We start from the raw sequence: 24,781 nt of genomic DNA on the forward strand, positions 1-24,781 counted from the left end.
TGTGTGTGTATGTATATAAAATTTGTTTAGTCGTCTAGGTGTAAGCACTTCACTATCCACTGATTTTGAAGGATATGATACAGACATACTCTACTCCAGTTTTTATATGAATGGAGGTTAGGAATATAAACTTTTAATTTCTTTTCAAAGTCCAACTTATTTCCAGTTAAGCGATACATAGGACAAAATAAATCATGGATTATTGTTTCTAAGTAGTTAAGTCTGAGAACTTAGCATGCTCTCATGCAAAGATATGATGAATGTTCAAGGTGATGGAAATCTTCTGGACTCGGGGTGAGCATCATGCAATGTAAACGACTGCAGATTCAGAGCACCGTGCTCCACCAGCAATACACTGGCTCAAAACTTTGAAGGAGACAGCAGATCACATCTGTCTGCCAAATGAGTCTGCAAAGAAGCAACTCATGAATTATTGGCACAAATCTTTTTCTTCACATCATTACTCTACATGACTTTTCTGTGTTATGGGCACTTAAAATTTCAAAGGCTTAAGCCTTGGGGGCTCCTGTGGAGGGGAATAAGAACAGGAATTACCTAGTTTGTGTGAATGTAGGGAAGGGTGCACACACACACACACACACACAAACACACACAAATCTCAAACACACAGCCCTCATATACATGCATACATCACACACACACACACATTCACACATCTACACATACATGGAAATACATACCCCACACACATACACCCCACAGAATACATACATACACCGCACTCACACACCACCCACATACATCACACACACACACGTACACCCCACACACCTACAGGCACACAAACAAGGAAATTGACATTTTATATCAGTGTCTCCACTTCCCAGTTCTTAATGTATAACCGTTTTCTTCATAGCAGCCCTTCAAGACTGACTCCCTTGTTCTTTGACTGGCTGTTTACCTCCTTTATAATGTCTATTTTGTTTTCTATACGTCATGCTTCTCATATCATTATCTCTGGGACTCCTCAGATGAAATCCAACATTGCTGCTCTTTTCAAATATGGCTCATCACCCTCTCTTGGGACACCTGAGGTGCTAATTAAAGTGTATACTCCTGAGTACAAATACAGACAACATCTCATAATCACTGCGACGAGAACCTTAAAGTGTATAATTTAATGCAAACCCTCCAGGAAATTCATGTACACACTAAACTCAAGACCTTTTCCTGTCTCATAATCATGGCTTACACTCTGTCGCCCTTACTGAGCCCTGGATATTAAGTACTTCATGCATAATAACTTCTCCAGTGTTCACAGAAACCCTTGACATGTTATGGCATAAAAAGATTATGTTCATGCAAAAATCTCACCATACACACACACACACACACACACACACACACTCACAATATATATATGTGTGTGTGTGTGTGTGTGTGTGTGTGTGTATCTATATACCTCACAAGTGGCCATTTCCTAATCCAGAAGCAGCTAGCTGTATTCCTAATTGCAAACCTCAGAAGCAATTAAGGTGTTCCTCAAGAGGTGGATGGATACACCCTGGTACATTCAGACAATGGAACATTCCTTAGCACTAAAAAGAAATGAGGGTTTCAAAGCCACCTGATCCCATGAAGACCCCAGCATGCTTCTTATTAAGTGAGAAGTAGATATCAATCAGGAAAAGCTATGTCGTTGTGATTCTAACTGTTTGGCCTTCTACAAAACAGTATCTATGGGGATGGTGGAAAGATCAATGGCTGTCAGTGTTTGAGGTCAGGGAACAGGGAATGAGGGAGCAGAGAGGACTGTTTAAGGCTAGGAAATTACACTGTATGTCCTTCTATTGTCAGATACATTGGTCCAAACCTGGAGACTATACAGCATCCAGAGTAAACTTCATGTAAGCAGTGGCCTTGGCGTGATGCCTACATGTCTGTGTCATCACTTCTTACTAATGTGTGACACTGCTTGCAGGTGTTGACAGTGGAGGAGGCTGGGTGTTTGGCCCCTGGGACAGGGCCAGCGTGGACTATGTGGGAATGTTTTTTTATGGACCTCTAGTTTCTGCTCAGTTTCTCTGTCAACCTGAAATTGCAATAAAAAGTCACTATGTAGCTGGGTGTGGTGACTAATCTCAACTCCTGGGAGGCAGAGAAAGAAGTCAACAGTTCAAGGATATTTTTGGCTTCGTAGTGAGTTCAAGGACAACCTGAAGTAATAAGACCCCATCTGAAAAAAAGCCCCTCTGAAAGTGAAAAACAAATAAAAACAAAAAAACCCAAACAGTAAGTTTGTTTAAAAAAAAAAAGTCAAAGAGTGGAACAGAGACTGAAGGAAAGGCCATCCAGAGACTGCCCCACCTGGGGATCCATCCCATCTGCAGCCACAAAACTCAGATACTATTGCTGATGCCAAGAAGTGCTTGCTGACAGGCATCTGGTAGAGCTGTCCCCTGAGAGGCTGTGCCAGAGCCTGACAAAAATAGAGGACGCTCACAGCCATCCATCAGACTGAGCACAGGGACCTCAATGGAGGAGTTAGGGAAAGGACTGAAGGAGCTGAAGGGGTTTGCAACCCCATAAGAAGAACAACAATATCAACCAACCAGACTCCCCAGAGCTCCCTGGGACTAAACCATCAACCAAAGAGTACACATGGAGTGACCCATGGCTCCAGCTGCATATATAGCAGAGAATAGCCTTATTTGGCATCAATGGGAGGAGAGGCCCTTGGTCTTATGAAGGATTGATATCCCAGTGTAGGGGAATGTCAGGATGGTGGGTAAGGTGGGAGTGGGTGGGTAGGTGGGGAACACCCTCATAGAAGTGGGGTGGGGAGGGATGGGATGGGGGTTTGTAGAGGGGAAACTGGGAAAGGGAATAACATCTGAAATGTAAATAAAACATCCAATAAAAAATACAAAAAAAGTCAGTACCAATTTTTGTAGAGTGATAATGATTTTTGTATCATGAAGAAAATGTCTTTTTGAGAGATAAACACTGAGCTAATTAAGAGTGAAATGTCAAATGTCTGCTGGTTAAGCTTTTCAGCCTTGCATTTATATGTATAAGTGTGTAAATTATAAATGTATATGAATATTTATATAGCAATAACTAGCCATTACTAAAGTTAGACAATAGCTATATAGTAATTTCATTTTGTAATTTTTTTCTTTCATATATTTTCATGTATTTATGCTTTCTGTTGGTGTTTCTGAGCTGGGGAGACACTTGCCATTTCATCTTGCCTCAGGCTCTCTGACGCTGAGACCCCAGCCCTGCACTACCATGGTCTGTCAGTTTAGATCTCTCACACCGGGGCTTCCCACAATGCAGAACAACCTGGTGTGAAATGAAACAGTCCAGGGTAGTGGAGGGGAAGTGGGTCTGGGCACCCACAGTTTTAAAAGAAGCACCAACATGCATCAAGAGCTGAAAATCACTCTTGTAATTGCTCCATCCCTAGCTTTTGGAGAATATATATATGTAGATGGCTCAGTGTAAAGGGGCTTGCCCCTGAGCCCGATAACTTGAATCTGATTTCCAGAACCCACATAGCAGAAGGAGAGAACCCATCCCTTCAAATTGTCTTCTGGCCTCCAGATACATACTATGGCATTTGTATTCCCCCTCCCACTGCCCCTACCCTCTTGTGCACAGAGGTGATATAATGAGTGAATTTTATTGTTGCCTGTAAATACAGAAATATAACCATTAGCCATTTTCTAAATATAGAGAAAGTCATTCCATAGTGGTGCTGTCTTCCTGAGCCCAGAGATTCCTATTCACTCCCTACTACCCCCTACCAGGCTGGTGTAACTGCTTGCTAACTAGCTAGACCAGAGATCAAGAATACTAAATTAGAGTTTCAGTGTATGGAGAATGAAGCTGTGCCTAGCATCCAGTTAGAATTTTTCAAGTTTCCTCTCACTTTTATAAATACACACAAGGTAGGCATGATGTGTCTATGATTCAGAAGAAGGAATGGAAGTTGAGATGTTCTTTTATTTTCTCCTCACCAAGAATCCCTAGGCATCCCTTCCACCTTACCTCCTGAGGGGTCCCTGTGCCTACTCCTTGATGAGTATGCACGCTCGCTATCAGCTCATCTCTAGGAGGTCACACATGGGTGCTTGCCTTCTATTCTCTGTGGCTTTGTTCGTTGTTCATTGCTTTCCAATAGCACTGTTAAAACTCCAGTCTCATAATTGAGCAAATAGACTAAAAAAATATTTAAACAACTCACCATTCAAATTATTTTTTAAAAAAGCAATTTTCTACTGTAGATTTAGAAACCGACAGATCTATTTTAGCCCACATAATTTCTGATTAACTAATTTAATCTCTCAGAAATTACATAAGCAAACCTGGAACAAGCCACCATCAATTTCTTGCCTTTGGATGTAACATAATATTTTCAAAAAATGAACCAAATAGAGTAATTAGCCCCCAGGCAGAGCAAGTGATTCTAATAGCAATCTCCTAGAACACTTTTTCTTTTCTTTTTTTTTTGGGGGGGGGTGAGAAGTCTATACAGGAAAATGAAGTTGTGGCAGACCATGGGTTAAAGCCTTGTTTGTGCCCTATTAAGCAAAGCCTTGGTAAGCTAATGCCTAACCTAATGCCTTATAGGAGGAGCTAAGGAAGGAGAGAAAAGCAGAAGGAATCCGACTTCTGTTGAACCAAATCAGCCTCAGCAGTGCCCGGCTACTCCATACTTACGCGGTGTACATGGAGACTGTACTTTGAAGTTCTGTAGTGAACTTAGTGAACTCAGTTTTGGTTTCTTTGAATTCTTTTGTTTTTCTTTTTGAGCAGGATAAGATCACAAACAAATGTCTCAACTGTAGTGGGTAGAGATCTTCATATTTGGGACAGGAGGCATGGTGGTCCATGGGCTGAAGAACCTGTGTGCGAATTTAGGGTCTGAAAGGTGTGAGCAGCTTCAGATTAAAGGGAGACCACTTGCAAGCAAGCAAACTGGACCTTGGTTGGAACATTCTCACAGAAGGCTGGATTGGCTGGCTGTAGAAGGTTCTGTTCCTCATTAGGAAGTCTAATGGCCCTTTTTACTAAAATAAGGTTTTAAAAGATAGCAAGGAACCCTCCAGTTCATGACACAGACCGTGGAATTGGTGAAAATTTTTCTTCTTGAGTTAATTATACTTTTTTTGCAGGTAGCAATGAAGGTTTAAAGCATTGTAACACCTGAAACACCCTGGCTGGGCAGGGTGCGTGGGCTTTGATTGATTTGAAATGAGAGCAAGAATCTATATTTCAAATAAACTGTCCTTCAAAGATGAGTTGGATGCAAATTGTCCCCAACTGGTGCTTTGAGGATTTGTTTAGTTCCTGATGAGAAGGAGCCTTAATTCTCTGTCTTTCAGAGTCACTAGAAAGCAGACTACGCCAAACACCTGCTCGAAGTTTAACCCACTCTGTCAGATATTAAATACTGGGACACCTAATCTAACTATGGTATCTGTGAGTGGAACCTTAGGGAAGGAATTCAGGTTTAAGGAGGCCATAAGGGTGTGGCCTTGATTCAAAGGGATCATGTTCATGTGGGTGTTCACACCAAAGCTTAGTATGTGGAGGCTAGCACTGACAGCAGGTGTCTTACTCTAGGAAACTTCACTTTAGTGCTTGAGACAAAGTCTCTCATTAAACCTGGAGTGCAATACTTTGTCTAGACTCTCTAGCTAGCAAGATTTGGGACTCCTCTCTCCCCCGCTAGTCTCTTCCTGCCAGTGTTGGGATTATAGATGTGAGCTGCCTTGCCTGTTTTTTTAACACGGGTGTTGGAATCTGAAGTTAGATCCTTATGCTTGTATAGCAAGCGCTTGAAGCAGCAGCAAGACTGTGGGTTTGTAGGAAGAGCAGAGGTGTAGTATAGGAGATATTCTGTCTCACCGAATGATGTCCTGTGCTGCAGGGACTCTGCATCAGCACCACGAAGAAGCAGCTCATCCAATGCAGCTACCTAACCTTGAATTTCCAAAACTGTAGAATCGCAAACCAGATACACCTTTGATCTTCATAAATCATTCAGTCTCTGATATTCAGTCCCAGTGATGGTAATCAGATACAACACAGATCCTTGTACAGAGAATAGAAGGTCTCCATTTCAATGACTCTCTTTAGGAAAGTGCCTTGCTGCTAATACACGTGGCACAGCCATCTTGCATACGATGAGGTGTTAGTCTGAAGAGCTGTTCGTGTGGAAAGGCCCTTTGGAAGAGGTAGGTGGTGCCTGGCAGATGGCTTTATGGGAAACCAGTCTAACTCGGTTAAGAATCGCAGGATGAGAATCTCCAAGATTAGGAAGTACAACTCTGGGTTTGTCTGTGATGTCATTGCCAGAGAGGATTCACTACAGGGGAAGACCTGTGCACCCCAAATGTTGATGCAACATCCCCTGGACTAGGGGATGGTGAAATAAAGGGACTAGAAAGGGATCATGGAAATTTTCTTTAGGCTACTTGGTTGTCGTGGTGTGAGCTTTTCTGTCTGCCACATCTTTCCATGGTAGAGTGAAACAGTGAACCTAAATGAAAGTCTGACTAACACATTATATAAAACACTGTATAAAACTCACATATGATGTCGACTCAAGGTGCTCATTACAATGTTAAACATGAATAATGCAAAAGCAAAACAAAGAACCTTGAAAGAAAAATCGGAGCCCTTGATCCTAAAACGAATCTATCCTTCCTTGTTCTGTGTCAGTATTCTCCCTACTGCTCTGATTACCCCTTTCCTGCATTTACCTCTCTTGTCCAGTTATTCATTCTACCCCTACCCCTTGTTTATACAATTTATAGATTCAAAGTGGGCCCCCCAAATGATAGTGCTAAGGGCAGAATTGTTATTGGGTAGGCAGAAGGCTAAATTCAGCATTCTTTAGGAATCTCTAAAGGCAAGTTTCTGTTTACCAGGAACCTCCATTAACCTGCCCCAAAACCAACTACCTGGGACAAGGGCATCTAGCTCTCTGTTAAACAAACAGCCTGCATCAGTTCAACACCCTTGGCCTACTGGCTGTCCTATAAAATTGGCCTGCTTTGCCATTTTTGCTTCTCTCTGCCTTCTTCCCCTGAGATAATGACTTGGTAGTTTGATCCCCAATAAATCTTTCTTTCTACCCACAGAGTGGTCTAGTTTGATAGTTTCCCTTGGCTTTAATCTGTTATTTGTTTGTTTGTATTTAAACAATTTCTACATTTATTTAATCATTGCCTTTTTTGTGACACTCCATAGCTATGGAATGGTTCCCTCACCTCAAATTTAACAGGGGTGTTGAGGCTGGTGGTCCTACATATGTATTCTGGGAGTGGATAGTCAGATGATCAGACTCTGGGAAGAGCAGGTCAGTCCTCACAAGCTCATTTGTCATTGCAGCAGAGAACTTGGCTTTTAGGTGATGGGTGTGCAAACTGAATTGGCTTTTAGGAGACAGACATCAAAACTTGCCACCTGCACAAAAGAAGGGAGAGGCTGGCCTTTCTGACTAGCTTGTCACCTCTGGGATAGAAAGGGGGAGGAAAGAGAAAGTATGAGAAGCTGTCTGGAGGAGTGACTTTGCAGTTTGTTGAGTATAAAGCTGTAGCCAAAGACAGTGAGTTTCTTTATTATTATTATTATTATTATTATTATTATTATTATTATTATTATTATTATTTTACCCCTGAAGACAGGAACTTCATTTAAAAAGAAGTCAAATGCTTTGTACTGTGGCAATAGAACATACAAGGAATTGACTGGACCTTGCCCATTTTAGGGTTCATAGGTTTTACCCCATTGGAAAGACTTTGCTTTGAAGAGAGCTCTCAGGCTCCCTTCAGGCTTCCTAAGAAAGTGTCTTCCATATTCAGTCACTCAGATACTCAGAATCTACTAAATCAATGGTCAGGAAGCACATAGCAACTGTTCCAGCAAACCTCCATGTATGTCCACATGATTCTGATTTTGCAGGCATATAAAAATCAAGTATTATTAGGTCAAACGAAGGTCTGGGAAGTCAGGCAGTACAGAGCATAGTGTCCTAGCTATTTTTTTGTCAATTTGACACAAGCCAGATTCATTTGAAAAAAAAAAAAAAAAAAAGGAAACCTTAATTGGGAAAAGGCCTCCATAAGACCCAGCTATGGGGGATTTTCTTAAGAAATGATTGATCTGGGATGGCCCAGCCCATTCTGGGTGGTGCCATCTCTAGTCTGGTAGACCTGGGTGCTATAAGAAAGCAGGCTGAGCAAGCCATGATGAGCAACCCAGTAAGCAGCACCCCTCCATGGTCTCTGCATCAATTTCTGCCTCCAGGTTTTTGCCCTGTTTGAGTTCCTGTGCATGAGGCTCTGATGTGAGCCTAAATTTTGGTAGAAATCTCAGTAAGTTAGAGGTGCCAGGCATAAGGATGTGTCCACCTTACCAACCTTTAATATTTCTTTGGTGGAGTCTTTCCTGCTATTTGTTTCTTCCTCTCTCTTGGAATTGAAATGTTCATACTGTTCTTATATATTGGAAATTTATAAGGTGTATTTGATTTTATAAGCCCTCATAGCTAGAAGTTTGTTCTGAGTCCTTGAAAGAACTTTGGATTAGCACTTTTGAACCCAACTGTAATTGTTAAAACTTTGGAAACTTTAAATAGTCTTTTAATTAAATTTATTTATTTATTTGTGTGTGTGTGTGTGTACATTCCAGAATGCATGTATGGAAGTCAGTGTGCAGTGATTACCACAGGAAACAGGTGGAAATTGGAAAAAATATAAGTCAGACAGCTCCTGGGACCTGGTTCTCTTCTTCTACCATATGGAGTCTGGGGATTGAACTCAGGATCTCAGGCTTGCTGGCAGGTGCCTTTACCTGATGAGCCATCTTGTCAACTTCAGCTAATACACACACACACACACACACACACACATTATTAGTCGTTGAGAATTTTATGCAGTTCATTTTGATAATATTAACTCTCCTCTATCTTCTCCTGTATCTATCCCTTAGTTGCCCACACACTTTGTGTCTTCTTTCTTCTTTTTTTCACACATCAAGTTGAATTTAAGTTGAATTTGTGCTACCAATATGTTCTTGATTGTTTATGTAGGCAATCACAATCAAGGGTGCTTCTGCAACCAGTGATCAAATCAAAAAAAAAAAAAAAAGCCTTTATCCCCAAGCTCAACCTCCAGTAGCTATTCATCCAGAGGGTATAAGTTTGTGTCTACCTCCTGTCACCATGCTGGGATTTTATATCCCTTGATCTTGCATGAGTCTGGTATATGTTGTCACAATTGATGTGAGATCACATGTGTGATTGCACAGTTGTATCAGTGTTTCTTGGTAGTTATCCAGAACTTCTGGCTTTTTAAAACAAACAAACATTTACCGATTCCGATTTTCACCTCGTGCCCCTCAGCCCTGCTGATCTCCCCATCCCCCCATATCCACCCTTCCCTTTTGCAAACCCCCCAATAAAAACACCCAAGCAAAGAGACAGACAAAAACCAAAACACAGACAACATCTCATCGTGGAAGCTGCAGTGTGTCACAGTGTGTCCTACTGTATACCCCACTGTCCACACATCGTCACTTGCAATTATTCATTGCAGTGAGTCATTGGTTTGCTTTGAGATCTTTGGCTTTTGTGATACCATTAACATTAGATCCTTATCAGGACTCCTCCCTGTATCCTGTTGTTGCCCTGTGTCGTGGAAATCCTTCAGCTTTGGATGAACAGGACTGGCCCTTGCATGTGTCCCAGACATTTGAAGATGTTACAGGCTTTGGGGTATGCCAACTCAGAACCCTGGATCTATAAGCCTGGGTGGTAGCTGAACAGTTCAGCCAACTGGCTCTCCATTATCTGTACCACCAGGGAAAACTCTCCAGCGCTGGGCCAGCTAGACAATTCAATTTCACCATTGGCAGGAGGTAGGGTCAGCTTCCTTGCTCTCATGCCCTGGGGCAGCTTGCCCACATCCATGCCTCCAGAGCCTGCTCAACTATGCTGCCCAGTCAAGGAAAGGCACAGGGCCCACTCTCCAAGGGCTGCACCTGTGAGAGACTGGGCCAGCTCTCAGACTCTCACACCCTCAGGGCTGGCTCACTTGGGACATTAGGGCCAGCTCCACTGGGCTGCCCAGGTGAGGGGAAGGGCTAGTTCTCCTAGCCCATGCTCTTGGGACTATCTTTTCTGACTACTGCAGGTGGCAAAGGGGAGGAGGAGGGCTAGCTCACTGGTGTCTCTGCCAACAGAGCCCGCTCTACTGTGCTGCAACTGGAGAGAGCCAGGGACTCCTCTCCTGCTCGAATGATCCTGGGACCAGCTCTCCTAAGCATTGCAGAGAGTGAGGGGTGAGAGGGGAAGGCATTACCCTGCCCCCATGCCACCTCAAGGAAGATGAGTGTCAGGGCCAGCTCTTCCTTGCCTTCGCTCTTGCCCTTGGCACTAGCTTACCTGAACAAATCCCCACCACCAGGGTCAGCTCTGCTGTGCTGATTAGTCAAGGTACAATGGTCTGTTTTCCCCAAGTGCTGCAGCTGGTGAGGGGCAGGGCTAGCTCTCCTGTGCTCATGACCCTGTAGGCAGCTTTCCCAACTGCTCGAGATGGCAAGAGTGGGAGGGTGGGGAAATGGGGGGACTGAGGGGACATCACTTCTGCACAGGTGCCACCCCATGGCAGATAAGTGACAGGGTCAGTTCTCCCACACTCACACTGTTAGAAACGGCTCATCCACACCCTTTTTTACCAGGGGCCAGCTCCGCTGTGCTGCCTGTGTGAGGCACAGAGCCTGCTCTCTGCAATTCTGCCACCAGTAAGAGGTGGGGCTAGGTCTCGAAAGCCCCACAACCATTGGGGGCAGGGGTGGGGTGGGGACAGTTCTGTACAGCCCCTGAACATCTATGTGGTCTCTCAACAGCTATCCCATCAGGGATGTCCCCATGTTCTCTAGTCTAAATATGAGCCACTGACCTCAATATCCACCCCTGCTGCTGCATAGCCACAGACTCAGACATGGCCTTCAATGGCAGCTTGAGCTGGGACCTCGCCATGGCCCCTGGTTACAGGGCTGGCCACTCACAACACATTACTCCTCTCCACCCTCCAGTCTCCAATTCCATCTCTCTTCATCATGCTCAAGCTCCTCCCCTTCCTTTTCTCCCCCATCTGACCACCACATGCTCACGCATTGAGGTGGCTCCCACTGCAAGCTGGCCACACAGCTGGCAGGCCCGTGGTAACATCTTTGGTTTGTGCAAGGCAGTCTGTCTTCCTCCTCCTGTGCTACACTGCCTGGAGTTGATTTGATGAGTCTCAGCCATAGAACAGTTTTGGTCACCAAGCCAAGCATCAAGCTAGGATGAACAAAGGACTGCCGTCTTCTCTGCCCCTGACTGATGTGAGAGCAACACCACCAACAAGGTGACTCTTTGTCCATTGCCAGGGCTGGCACTTACGCCTTTTACTTCAGGATGCTCTGTCCTAAATGGGACATCATACTCCCTCTCCCAAGGCTCAGGGATCGCTCAACAGTTTTTGTTTTGTCGTTTGTTTGTTTTGTTTTATCTTTGTTTTTGTGTTTTTTTAAATGAAGTATATATTCACATAAATCATGTTAGTTTCTGTGTGGTCCATTTTCCTGGATGAGTGTGAACACCTCCATTTTTCTCCATTCTCTATGCACCATCACCTGGCAAAGCAGGGATGTTCTAGGCTTGGTTTTTGAAGGGGAGGGGCTTCTATTTAGGAAATGACTCTCAAAATTTTACCTCTATTAAGAATCTAGTCTAGCCAGAAAACAAAATAAAACCCCAGAAAAGCTTGTGGGAATGAGTTTGTGTTTTATCCTTAAACAACTAAAGACAGTTCACTTTATTGTTTTAAGAAATACAAACAAGACAGAAGAGCTCTCTGCCACGTGATAAAAATACAAGAATTATATTCACCAATTTATAAACTAGTGCTCTTTCATTGGAATCTTACTACATCATGTTCCAATTGTGTACTTCTGATTAAGATTAACTTCTCCCTAGCTCCATGTTTGTACAGAAGAGGAAGCAGAACCTGCATTTGCTCATAGTGGCCAGGAGTACAAGGTTGGTGAGCCATCAAGTGTTTTAAGTAACTTGCAGAGCTATATTAAAGTAAGTTTTTTTATATTTTCATAATTAAATCCTCAATTTGGGTTGTATTCACTTGTCCCCTGTGGGAGTTGTTAGGATGTTTGAAGTGTCACATACAGGAGAGTACTCTGACTCTGGGGACTTAAGAGAATTTGGACTCCAGTTGCTCTGTTGTGTGATGTGGGAGAAGCTAATTTCTCTTAAATCTATAACTAGGGATGGTGAGATGTTCAAAGTAAAACAAAATAATCAGAGAAATAACTCAAGTAAAGTCTTCAAGGAGCCTTAGATCATTATAAGTACACTGTGAAGGTCATTCTGGGACACAAAATATCCCAGCTCTTTTGAATGAATGGCTGAGAATCTAATGAACAGTTGTAGGACCAATTGTTGCTTAAGGAAATATAAATTTCACAAAGGGAAGAAATTTTTTTCTTTTCTTTTTTCTTTCCTTTTCTTTTCTAGGCTATAGATTCCTATAGTAATGTCAATGAAAGTTTATTTCCCAAGCAGTTTGTCGTCTCTCAAACTGTGAACATAACTTGTAATGTGTCCTACTGTGATGGTGTGCTAGGTAACTATTATAGATAGTTGGGAAAACTTCATTCATTCATTCATTCATTCATTCATTCATTATTTCTTTCTCAACTTTTCTCACTTCAGTGGATGAAAATACATAGTAATTTGAAACATTGTTATTAAAAACAACAACAAAACACTATCACCCGGTGTTAGCAGGGAATTACCGGTGATGATAATGATACATAATTAAATTAGATGTGGATATTTATTATTTACCAAATGTGATGAGCTAGTTGAGTACTTATGTCTTAGGGGATTCATTACTCATGCTATAATATGGATAATGTCCCCTCACAGTGAGGGAAGAGACTTCAGTGACAGTGATGCTAAATCACTTGCCTAAGGTCCTACAAGGAGCAATTCAAACCACACAAGTAAGCAATATACTTAGCCTCAGGGGCTCCTGGGGAAACAGGTGAGAAAACACCTATCTATTCTCCATGAAGTGAATGCATGTTGAGGGGTAGCCCAACAATAGGATGTATGATAAATTTAAAAATCTGCCTAATGAAAACTTCAGTAGCTTAACCAATGAAGATTTATGCAGCAGTAAGCCCTGGTGAATGTTCATGTGTTGTTCCAGCTTCATTTCCAATTGCCCTAAAATAACAATTTATGGGGAAAAGAGTTTCTTTACCTTAGAGTTCCAGGTTATTGTCCATCATAGCTGGGAAGTCAAAGTACATGAACCAGCTGGTCACATCCAGTCAAAAGCAGAGTATGTGTACATACACACTTCCAGGGCTCAGCCAACTCTCCCTTTTCATTTGCCCCAGCTTAATGAAGTGGTCCCACCCACAATTCAGGATGGGTCTTCCCATCTCAGTTGCCCTAACTAAGGAGATCCCTCAAAGGTTGTCCTCATTCCCACAGGTCAACCTAATCTGGACATTTCCCCATGAGACTCCCTTGGCAGGTGAATCTAGGTTGTGTCCAACTGACAATTAAAACTAACCAACATGTGTGTCTCAAAAAGATGATCATCAAATTCAATTAGTTGCTCTAAACAATACAGACATCGATACTCTATTTTCCTTGATTCTGTGGTTCTAGATCAAATAGGTTTATCACACTGAAGAATTAGGCTAAAAGAATGCATTGAGTGCAGTTAATAAACTAGTTTGTTTTTTAATACATCCCAATAGAGATTAGATACATGCTGTACCCAAGGTGTCAAGCTTAAGGAAATGTGACAGTTGATGGGGCAGCAGACCACACCCAATAAATCAATTATTGGCTACTTATAATTATACTACTGATTCAGTATAAATTAGTGTTGTGTGTGGTTTTTAAATCGGCGGCACCCAATCTGGCTTATAGTTACGGAGTTGCTATTTTCCTTACTAGGCTAGGCCTGAGGTCAAATTGCTGCTGCCTCGGCTCAGGCCACTGGCTCAGTCCACAGGCTCAGGAGGCCAGAGACACTGGCCCTGCCACCCATGAGATGCCAGTGTGGGAGATGGCTCTGCCAATGGATGGTTCTCCATCCTCCTACATCTCTGCCTCCCCCTGTTCCTCCCTTTTCTTCCTCTCCTTACTCCTCCTCTTCTCCTTACTCCTCCCACTTTGCTCCTCCCAACTTTCGGGAAAATATGCTGCTACAAATTAGTGCAAACCATTCTCCATACCTGCTAAGTGAGTTAGTGCAAAGGGCCTTCCATATCTAGTGAGGTACAGCATTGTTTAATGTGCAAGCAACTTATAAACTAAGTCTACATTTATAGCTAAGCTACCTGGTTTCAGCCAGCCAAAAGGACTACCATACCATATGTTTCACTGGATGAAACAGCTGTCATTTCAATCAAGCCCAGATTGAAGGGTGTCAATTATTCTCCAATAAGACAAATGCCAGACATCATCAGGCAGGCGGTCTCTCTCTCTCTTTCTCCCTCCCCTCTCTTTCTAAATAGAAGGCGGGGGAGGAGCGAGAGATAGAGATAGAGATATATCTGTCTGTCTGTCTTACTACTCATAAAAAAAACTCACCCTGTTACAAGAGTAGGCGAGCTGGCCCTACACCTCACCAGCAGCAGCATCCAAGAGAGTGGTCTCTGCACCTTTCCTGGGCAGTAGTCAGAAGGAAAAGATCGTGGAAGAACTGGCCAATTTTCCTTGAAGGCTGCAGCACTTGGGAGAGTGAGGCTAGCACATTGACTGGGCAGCACATTGAAACTCACTCTGGATGCATGGGTGCAGGTGAGCTGCCCCAGGGCAGGAGAGATACAGAAGGCTAAAGCTTCTGAGTTGAGAAATGGCTGCCTCATATACATCAGGTTATTCCCTTATGAACACATGTTCCTGTTACCACTGACTACTCCTTTCCCAGAAAGTCAAGCAAGAGAACCATGACACACCTCCTTGGGGCCACCTCTCATCTTTTTATTTTGAGTTTATATTTCAAATTTCTCAGCACCCAGTGCCCTGCCAGGTAGATACTAGATTCCTAAATGAGTGTGTAACAAATATTTTTAGATTATTAAAACCCATATGTGATATTTTTGGATTCCGTTTTAAGTGCTTGTGCTTCTCCTTGGTTAATATCATGGCTTAGGTGTTCTAGACCTGAATTCCTCTCTGAGAAACAACTTGAGAACATTCTGGTTTTCTCATTCTGGATCACATGTCCCAGCTGTTGGGGGTGGGGCAACTCAGGCTTTTGGGCACAAGATTAGTGGGGGAGGGATGGTCTCCTTAAAAAAACTGTATTTAGATATGAAGTATCTAAGCTAATATCCACACACACATAGTTTTGAGTGTGCACATTTCTTGCCTTTTCTTCCTTTGTCTTTGACAATGTCATTTTAGTTTTTCTTTCAGCAAACATCATTATTCTGACTTCCCATGACAATTGCACAACTTGGACCACTACCACTTTGCTCAGATAGCATTTCTGGTTCTCCGCTTGAGGTTGCTTGTGTTTTGGTTGTCAGGACCATGATGCTTAAACTGCTACATCCATGGTATGATCTGAGGTGAAGCGTCTGCAGTGTTGTTCTTTCTGCCTAGGATTTCTTGGCTACTTCAGGTCTTTTGGACTCTTCTGTGTGAATTTTAAAAGCTTTTTATTTTTCTAGATCTGTGAAAAATGTCATTGGAGATTTTATGGGAAATGTGGTGAATTCATAGATGGCTTTCAGAAATATGGCTGAGTTTACAGTTATCAGGTGTGTTAAGTCTCTGAACTTGAAATGTCTCTCCATGTTCTAGGACTTTAATCTCTCCCTTTCTACAGCTCTTAAAGCTTTGATTACGTAGGTTGTTCATCTCTTTGGTTAGATTTATTCCTAAACTTCATTGTTTGCTTTGATTTGGTTTCCCTTTTTAGTTTAGTTTAGTGTGAATGGGCTTGTTTTCCTAATTTCTTCTCCACACCTTTGCTTTTAGATGTGGAAAAGCTACCGATTTTCTTTTCACTTTGAGTGCATATTCTCTCATGTTGCTGATAGTATTTGTCATGTTTAATAGTTTTCGGGTAGACTTCAGAGGGTTTATTGATTCATTATTAAAATCACTTGATTTTTACTTAATGTATGTTCTGTATCTGTGGAGACCAGATGAGGTTATGGGATCCCTCGAGTTGGAGTTACAGGCAGTGTGAGCTGACTGATATGGGTGCTGGGATTTGAACTCCATAAAAACAGCAAATCACCCCTCTAGCCCCATGTTTGCAGAACATTTCAATAAAAAACTCTTGTAAAGGGGGATGTGTTGACTTTTCCCACATGTACCCCTTTTCTTACTTGCTCTTGCCCCATCACCTATAGACTTCACAGACTGTAATGTTTTAAGAGTTGCCACTCACAGGTACCAGACCTCATTCTTGGTTTTGAGGGGGAAAGATTTCACTATCCCCATTGAGTGTAATACTGGCTCAGATTGTATCATGTACAGCTGTGATGCAGGTAATACACACAAACATATTACACTGAGATGTTCTTCTTGTAGTCCTGGTATCTTCAGGGATTTTATTATGAAAAAAAAATGAAGCTTCTCTAAGACCTTTTCTCCATCCATTTACAATCACTCTGTGGTTTCTAACCCTGAGCTTAAGTGTTGTATTAAATTTCTCAGTTGGAATCTATGGAATGACCTTTGTGTTTCTGGTGATTGTGTGTGATCTTCTAAATGTATTGTTCAATTCTCTTTACAGGTCCCCTATGCTCACCTTAGAAAGCAGACTAGAGGGTTTTTGTTGTGTCTTTGGTTTTGGCATAAGGATAGTACTGGCATTACAGACTCTGCTTCCTACTGTTCTCTCACTCTCTGTTGTAGAATAACGTGAGAGCATTTGTGTGCATTCTTTGAAAGTGTCATGGAATCCAGCAGGCTTTCTGTTCCAGCTTGACCTTTGCTTTCTTGCGAGACTGTGACTGCTTCAACCTTGGGGTGGGCTCTGCATCTTCTAAAAATTATTTGCATCCCACTGAATTAACTTCGTAGCTTATACATGTCTCAGAGTTTATCTTTATCTTTGAGATTTTCCAGCTTAGTGGATCATGGGTTTTCAGAATACTTCCTAACGATCCTCTAGTTTTCAATTGTATCCATTCTTCGGATTTGGTTTCATTGCTTTGTGTCTTTTCTCATTGGTTAATGTAGTAAAGGATTTATCTCTGTTTGTTTTTGAGGGAATCTCCCCTTTGTTCCCTGATTCTTCATATTGTTCTTTTATTCCCCATTTCACTAATTTCTGCTCCATTCCTCCTTGTTCGTTTCTCATCCACTGACTTGACTTTTGCTTTTTCTTATTTTTCTAAGACCATTCGGTACATAATTAGCTGAGATTAACTATCTCAAGAGTTCTTGATTTTTTATTAATCATCTGAGATTTTCTGTTGTTTTTATGTTTGCACTGATAGCTTGAAACTTTCATCTGACAGTCACCTTTTCTGTGTAGCATTCCAATGCTCTGATCACTTGTGATTTCCTTTTCTTTTTATTCTAGGGATTTTTTTTTGTGTTTCCTCTCTTTTTTTCTTCAATGACCCAATGTTCATGAAGGGTTTGTTCAGCTCCCAGGCCTTTATGTGGTTTGATATTTTCCTTGCTATCGATTTCTCATTTTATTCCATGGTAACATGAGGGTTATTCTGATTCTTTTGTAGTTGCTAAGACTTACTTTCTGGTTTTAAAGATATCGTTTTCTGGGGAGCATTTCTTGGGCTGCTGAGAAGGATGTTTGCTACACAGCTGTTGAATAGAATACTTAACAGAATGTAGATGTTTAAGAAGTCCTCTTGAGCTGTGCTGCTATTACTATGTGAAGTTTCTTTGTTGAATTTTTATCTGTATAATCTCTCTCGTAATGAGAGAGTGGGGTGAAGCCATCACTTATTTTTATGGCCCCTTCTTTTCCTTTTTGTCCAGTAAGTACTTGTTTTGTGAAATTGGGAGCCCTAATATTCAGTGCACAATAGTCATAATTTTTATACCTTCTGGATAGATTGTTCCCTTTAGTTGTGTATAGTCGTCTTTATTTTTTTATCACTTCTGTCTAATTCTAGCTTGAAGTCTGTTTTGTCAGATATATGTGTAACTTGTTTGGGGGCTTCATTTGCTCCTTCCTTCCTTCCTTCCTTCCTTCCTTCCTTCCTTCCTTCCTTCATCTTTCCTTCAATCCTTCCTTCCTCCCTCCCTCCCTCCTTCCCTCCCTCCCTCCTTCCCTCCCTCCCTCCCTCCTTCTTTCCCTCCCTCCTTCCTTCTCTTCCTTCTTTCTTTCCTTTCTTTTTTGTCTGTCTTTTCTTCCTTTCTTAAAATAAAATCAAATCTATTTCTCATTCCTTCTCCTTCAATCTCTCTCTCATCATCCCCCTACCATTTCCTCCCAACTTCATGTGTTGTTTTGTTTAAACTCACTGGGTCTCCGGATCACTAGTACACGCATAAGTGGAAGTCTACTGGAGCATTATAGCTATTCAGAGGCCATGTTCTTAAAGAAAAACAACTCTCTCCGAGTGGCCATCTACTGCCAATAACTCCTCATTTAGGGTGGGACTGTGTGCCCATTTTCTATCTCTGTTCTAGGAATTTGTACAGATTAATCTTGTATATGCTGTTACAACCTCTGAATTCATTAGTGCAAGTGCCCTGTCCAGAAAGCACTGTTTCATTGTACCCCTTCACCCTTCTGACTTTTCCAATCTTTCTGCTACCTCTGCTCAGTGATCCCTGAAGGCTTGTGACATACACAACACATTCAGGGCTAATTCTCAGCAGTCTCTTACTTTCTTCCTGCACCCCAGTTGTGGGTTTCTGTGTCAACTTCCATCTAAGGATTAAGAGAAGGTTTTTTTTTTTGATAAAGATTGAGAGATGCACTAACCTAAGAGTAAAATAATATGTCATCTAGAGTCAGCTTAATCCTATGCCCATTTAATAGATTAATGGTAGTAGGTTCTGCCCCAGAGCCTATGACCTATCTAGTCACAGGTTGGTGACTCTAGTGGCATGCCATGAGTTCTGTGATGTAAAGTAGGCTCCAAACCCATTCATAATGTGTTTGCTACTCCCTTAGCATTAGTGCTATGATTGCGCCAGTAGGTGTACCCTGACAGGCTGGCTGCTCTCATAACTTTTCTTTTTTCCTGTGGCCTTGTTATTGAGAGTCTTTATCTCCTGTGTGTATAGGATTTTTTTTTTTAATTTTCTTTATTTTCTTCTGTAATAATGACTTGTGGTCCTGAATCATTTTGGATTGTGCTTGTTATAAAGTGTCTTATTTTTCCATTGCTTTATGTAAAAGGTATATTTATTGGATATAACTTTTGATTGGCAGTTTTTTTCTTTCTATGGCTTGAAATAGATAATTTTACTTTTTCCTGGATTCTAGGGTTTCTTTCAGTAGACTGATGTCACTTGGATATGTTTGTCTTTGCAAACAAGCTGCATTTCCTATACAGCTAGTGTGTATGAGCTGTGCGTGTGGGATGTACGTGTTCCAAGGCACCTGTGTGTATGTAGAGGACAACTTGTGGCAGTCACTTTTCACCTTCTGCCATGCAGGTTCTTGAATGGAACTAGACTGTCAGACTTGGTGGCCAGTCTTTTACCTACTTATGGGCCACATTGTCTGCTGCTTCCAGGAAGCTTTTAATAGATGTAATTCGGTCACTTTCCCCTACAGTGTGTTGTGGAGAAGTTCCTGTTTGGTCTTGCAATTTGGAGTTTTACATTCTTTGTGCTCGCATGTCCATCCTTCACTCGCCACCCCAGATTTGTCATTTCCCCCTACATTTTTATTAAATAAGATTTTTCTATACCTTCATCTTTTTATCTGAACTCCTTCTATCCCATTCATTCTTTGGGTTCCTCCTCCTCCTTTTGCTCCTCCTCCTCTTCCTCCTCTTCCTCCTCCTCTTCCTCCTCCTCCTCTTCTTCCTCTCCCTCCTCCTCTTCCTCCTCCTCCTCCTCTTCCTCCTCCTCTTCTTCCTCCTCCTCCTCTTCCTCCTCCTCCTCCTCTTCCTCCTCCTCTTCTTCCTCCTCCTCCTCTTCCTCCTCCTCCTCTTCCTCTCCCTCCTCCTCTTCCTCCTCCTCTTCTTCCTCCTCCTCCTCTTCCTCCTCCTCCTCTTCCTCCTCTCCCTCTTCCTCCTCCTCCTCTTCTTCCTCCTCCTCCTCTTCCTCCTCCTCCTCTTCTTCCTCTTCCTCCTCTTCTTCATCCTTTCCTAATCATGTCCTATGGTTTTTAGAAGCTGTAGCTGCGGTTAAGTATTTTTCTTTATTGATATATAAAAGTTAAATATAAAAATAGGTTCTGAATAAGGTCATTGTTCACTATGCAAATGTCAACAAAGCATCTCTCACAGGTAACACACACTAGATTTAAGCTACTTATGAATATTATCCATGCTTGATCATTTGGATTTCTCTTTGCTTCAATCCATCCCTTATTTGGTTTTTCAATTACATCTCCCATCAGTTCATTTCATAATCAAAATTTGGAATATTTCCATGAAATCTGTGTTTAAAAGTATATATTCTAGAAAAGTATGGCAATGTATGCTTATAATCCTGACAATGTGGAAATGAAGCAGAAGATATCCCAGGATACAATGAGGCAGACTTTCTCAAACCAAAATGAAACAGAAAGGAACACATACAGTATTCCAAATATACAAAGAGGTGCTGAGCTGTAGATGTTCCTTTGGTGGAGGGGTGGGGTGTGTGGTTGAGCAGGGGGCAAGCAAGAGAATTGATGTAGTACAGCCTCGTTGGAGAAATACACAGAGGAGAGCAATATGACTGGAGCAAAGATGCTGAACTGCAGGGTGAGGATCAAGACGATAAAGCTATGTGACATCCTGACTGAATGTGACACGCCAAAATACTCTATCTTATTTCTAAAAATATATTCCCAAAAGTTAAGTTAGAAATATCTATATTCATTTGCCTGGTTTCCATTTCCTCTAACTGAGTCTACTGCTGGCCTGTGAAGAAGGTCCCTATAGCTGCTTAATAAGAAACTTCTGGATCTTTTCAGAGGAGGAGGAGGAGTAGTAGTTAATGACTGGCTGTTAGTTTTATAAAAACACATACAGAGTACATCCAAAAGCTTATACTTTGTTATGTAGAAGAACCTAACCCAAGTAACAACACATATTTAGTAAAATTCATAGTCATTTTATGTAATATTCTGTTTGTGCCCAGACTTTGTCAATTGTCCCTTAAATATGCTTTAGCACGGGTTTGTCTAGTAGAAGCCAATCAGAAGCAGGTACTGCAGCTGTCTGTCCAGCGAGCCTGACATACCGATTGGATTAGCTGTGCTGGAGACATCCTATAGACACACTTGACTACTGCTTCCTCCTGGAAACAATTATTCATCTTTGAATATTTCGTTTTGTTTTCTCTGATACCGTGTCTATAAAAAAGACAGGATATGTGGAGAAACAGTTCAGATGACATTAGGTCATTGGTAGTTACATTATTTAGTTGAAAGGCAGAAAGCGTGACTTTACGTTTAACATTAGAAACATATTTTCTCCCTTTGGGCCCTAAGGTATGTCCCATAAAGCAGTTGTTTTTTTAAATAGCTTAAAGATTTAATAAATCTGGGCAATCTGCCAGGAATTCAGGTTTTCATGAACTTATAATGTAATCTGCTCATCAATCCTTAGGTTTCACACCTCTCTGTGCCACCTCAAGTTATTATTTTTGCATCTGATTTTACATTTCTGAGAATTGCATTACGAATTATGTATTTTCCTGATCTATGTCTTATTGCGTATTCCCGCACAGACTGAGAGAGCACTGCTGTGATTAGAATGTTATTTCACTGAGATCCCAAACGTTTGTGGGTAGTGCTGGGTCCTCAGGGTCTGAGTGATGTCAAAATCACTGAGACAGGAAACTGCTTAGGAGGCAATTGGAACATGGGTACTACCCAAGGACGGGTTAACGCTGTCCACTGGAGTTGTAGCTCTCCTGGGACTAGGGTAGAACTGAAAGCGTGGGTTATTAGAAAGCCAATCTGCCCTACTATCATGGACATTTCTGCATGCAGACACCACCCTTTCCCACTTTTCTGCCATGCAATATAGTTAATAGGAGCCTCGCCAGAGGGTAAAGAGATTTTGGACTTTAAAATTACCAAAGTGAGAGTGAAACTAAGTCTTTCTTTATAAGCATAACACATTTTGTAACAGCAGCGCAAACCAGCAATAAAAAGAGCATTTCTTTTTTATTATTATTGGATGTTTTATTTACATTTCATATGTTGTCCCCTTACCCCATCCCCCACCCACCCAGGAAACCCCTATCCCCTCACCCCTCCTCCTGCTTCTCTGTGGATGTGCCCCTACCTACCCCCCCGACTCCCACCTCCCCACCCTCAAATTCTCACCCCCTGGGGCATCCAGCCTTCATGAGGCCAAGGATCTCTTCTCCCACCTATGCCCAGCAGGGCCCTCCACTCTTACGTATACAGCTGAAGCCATAGATCCCTCCCTAAGTGCTCCCAGGCTGGTGGTTTAGACCCTGGGAGCTGTGGTTGGTTGGTATTGTTGCTCTCCTCATGGGGCCACAAACCCTTTCAGCTCCAATGGTATTCACTCTAACTCCTCCATTGGGAACCCCATGATCAGTTCAATGGCTAGTTGTGAGCATCTGCCTAAAAAGAGCATTTCTTGATTAGAGGATAGGACATTAATTAGTTCCAAGGAGAATGAAGTATAGTATGAAAAAAGCAAATTAAAGATAACTTGCATGGTATGAACTTGCAAATAATGTTTCTTTATATATTATAGTTAATTAATTTGGAATTTTTATGAGTTTCTGGTTTTTTAAGGATAATCAAAATCAATACTGGGAAGTAGAAGTTTAATACTAGGAAATAGCATTGTAGAACCAGGCAATGCTTGTCATGATGTAAGTCCCTCGTGGAGGGCTCATGTCTATGATTTATTTGTTTGTTCATCCATACTATCACATATTTTTAAAAATGATATTTGATCCTATAAGGTTAATTCTTCAATCTAACTTATTTTCTATGAGCTGTTAATTGTATGGCACAAAACATATATGCAATAACTAGTCTTTCCTGTCAAAATGGTTGGATTGAGAAATGCCCAAAAGATAAGTAAAGCATATCTCTGGGCATAGCTGTGAGGACATTTCTAGAGGAGACCAAGAGAACAAGACCCATCTTGAATGAGAGTGGCACCATCCCATAGGCTGGTAGCCTGGTTGGGATCTAAGAGGAAAGAAGAAAATGACAGTTAAAGCAAGCAAATGCACTTCCCCTCTCTGCTTCCTGGATGCTATGAAGTGAGCTGCTTTGGGCTGACACAGCATCCCAGCCATAAACACAAATCCCAGAGACTGTAAGTCAAAATAAATATTTCTCCATAATATGCATATGCTATGTTGTCACAATGACAGAAAGTCTAATTAGCCAGGAAAATTAGTACCAAAAGTGCTGTTAGTGTTCTGAGTATTCCTGAAAAACAATTCAAAAAGATTTATAAGTAGTTTGTGCAAGAAATCTGGAAAGTTTAGTGATGCAGGATAGGAAAGCTAGAGATAGCTACAGTTTAAGGCTTAATGAATAATTATGGTGGAAGCTCAGAAGACTAGAATGCTTATATGACTGGATGTAAAAACTGTGGTCTTCAGGTTTCAAATGGAGATGGGGGCTTGTCTGGGAACTGTAACAAAGATCACTTGTATTAAATTATAGCAAATAACTTATCTGTATTTTGTTCTTGCCTTGAGACTTTCCAGGATGCTGTTGATCTTGGATTGAATAAACAATGAGAAAGCAGTCAGCGCAAGCAGAGCATCCCTGCTCTGTCTGTTTTCTGGCTTCCAGGATGGCAACTGTTCTGCTTTGCCCCACTCTGTCACTATGTACTGGAACCTCTTGAAGAGTGAGGCAAAATAAAACTGCCCTGTCCCCACTCATTACTTTACAAGATGTTATTTCACAGTGATGGAAAAATCTAACACATTTAAGGATTTTTTTTTATCATTTTACTTTATTTTCCCTTTTATTGGAAATAGATAACCTTCTCATACAATGTATGTTGATTACAGTCTCCTTTCTCTTGACTTCTCCTAGTCTCCCCACCCACTTCCCCTCCCATCCAGATCCACTCCCTTTCTATCATCATAAAAGAATGGGCTTCCAAGAGACAACAAATATAACAAAATAAATATAAGATACAGCAAAAACATAACATCAAAGTTGGATAAAGCAACCCAACAGAAGAAAAAAGAGCCAAAGAGAAGGCACATGAATCAGAGACCCACTTGTTCACACTTAGGAGTCCCATAAAAATACTAAATTAAAAACCATAATATATTTGCAGAGGACCTGGTCCTGATCCCTGCCTGTCCTTTGCTTGCTACTTCAGTCTCTGTGAGTTCACACGAGTTTTTCTTAGTTGATTTAGAGGGCCTTGTTCTGGTGTTCTCTATCCTCTCTGGCTCATACACTCTTTCTGCCTCCTCTTCTCCAGAGTTCTTCAGACTCTGAGGGGAAGGATTAGATGTAGATGACCTATTTAGAGCTGAGTGGTGCAAGATGTTTTTCTCTCTTTGAGTAATGTGTAACTGTGTGTCTCTGTCTTTGTTCCCATCAGATTCAGAAGGAAGCTTCTCTGATGATGTCTA

General features: G+C 41.7%; 1 protein-coding gene and 1 non-coding gene across 2 annotated transcripts in view; one reads left to right on the forward strand and one right to left on the reverse strand.

The window, feature by feature from the left end:
- The window catches only part of Ofcc1 (orofacial cleft 1 candidate 1), a 278,373-nt gene that overhangs the window by 45,431 nt on the left and 208,161 nt on the right, over window positions 1–24,781 (forward strand). The window lies entirely within an intron of this gene.
- Window positions 11,274–11,416, reverse strand: LOC114617694. Its single transcript, XR_003710844.1, has one exon. It is a non-coding gene; the product is annotated as a small nucleolar RNA SNORA48 (small nucleolar RNA).

The sequence above is a fragment of the Grammomys surdaster genome, unplaced genomic scaffold (genome assembly GCF_004785775.1).
Source record: "Grammomys surdaster isolate TR1022 unplaced genomic scaffold, NIH_TR_1.0 137, whole genome shotgun sequence".
Taxonomy (NCBI): domain Eukaryota; kingdom Metazoa; phylum Chordata; class Mammalia; order Rodentia; family Muridae; genus Grammomys; species Grammomys surdaster.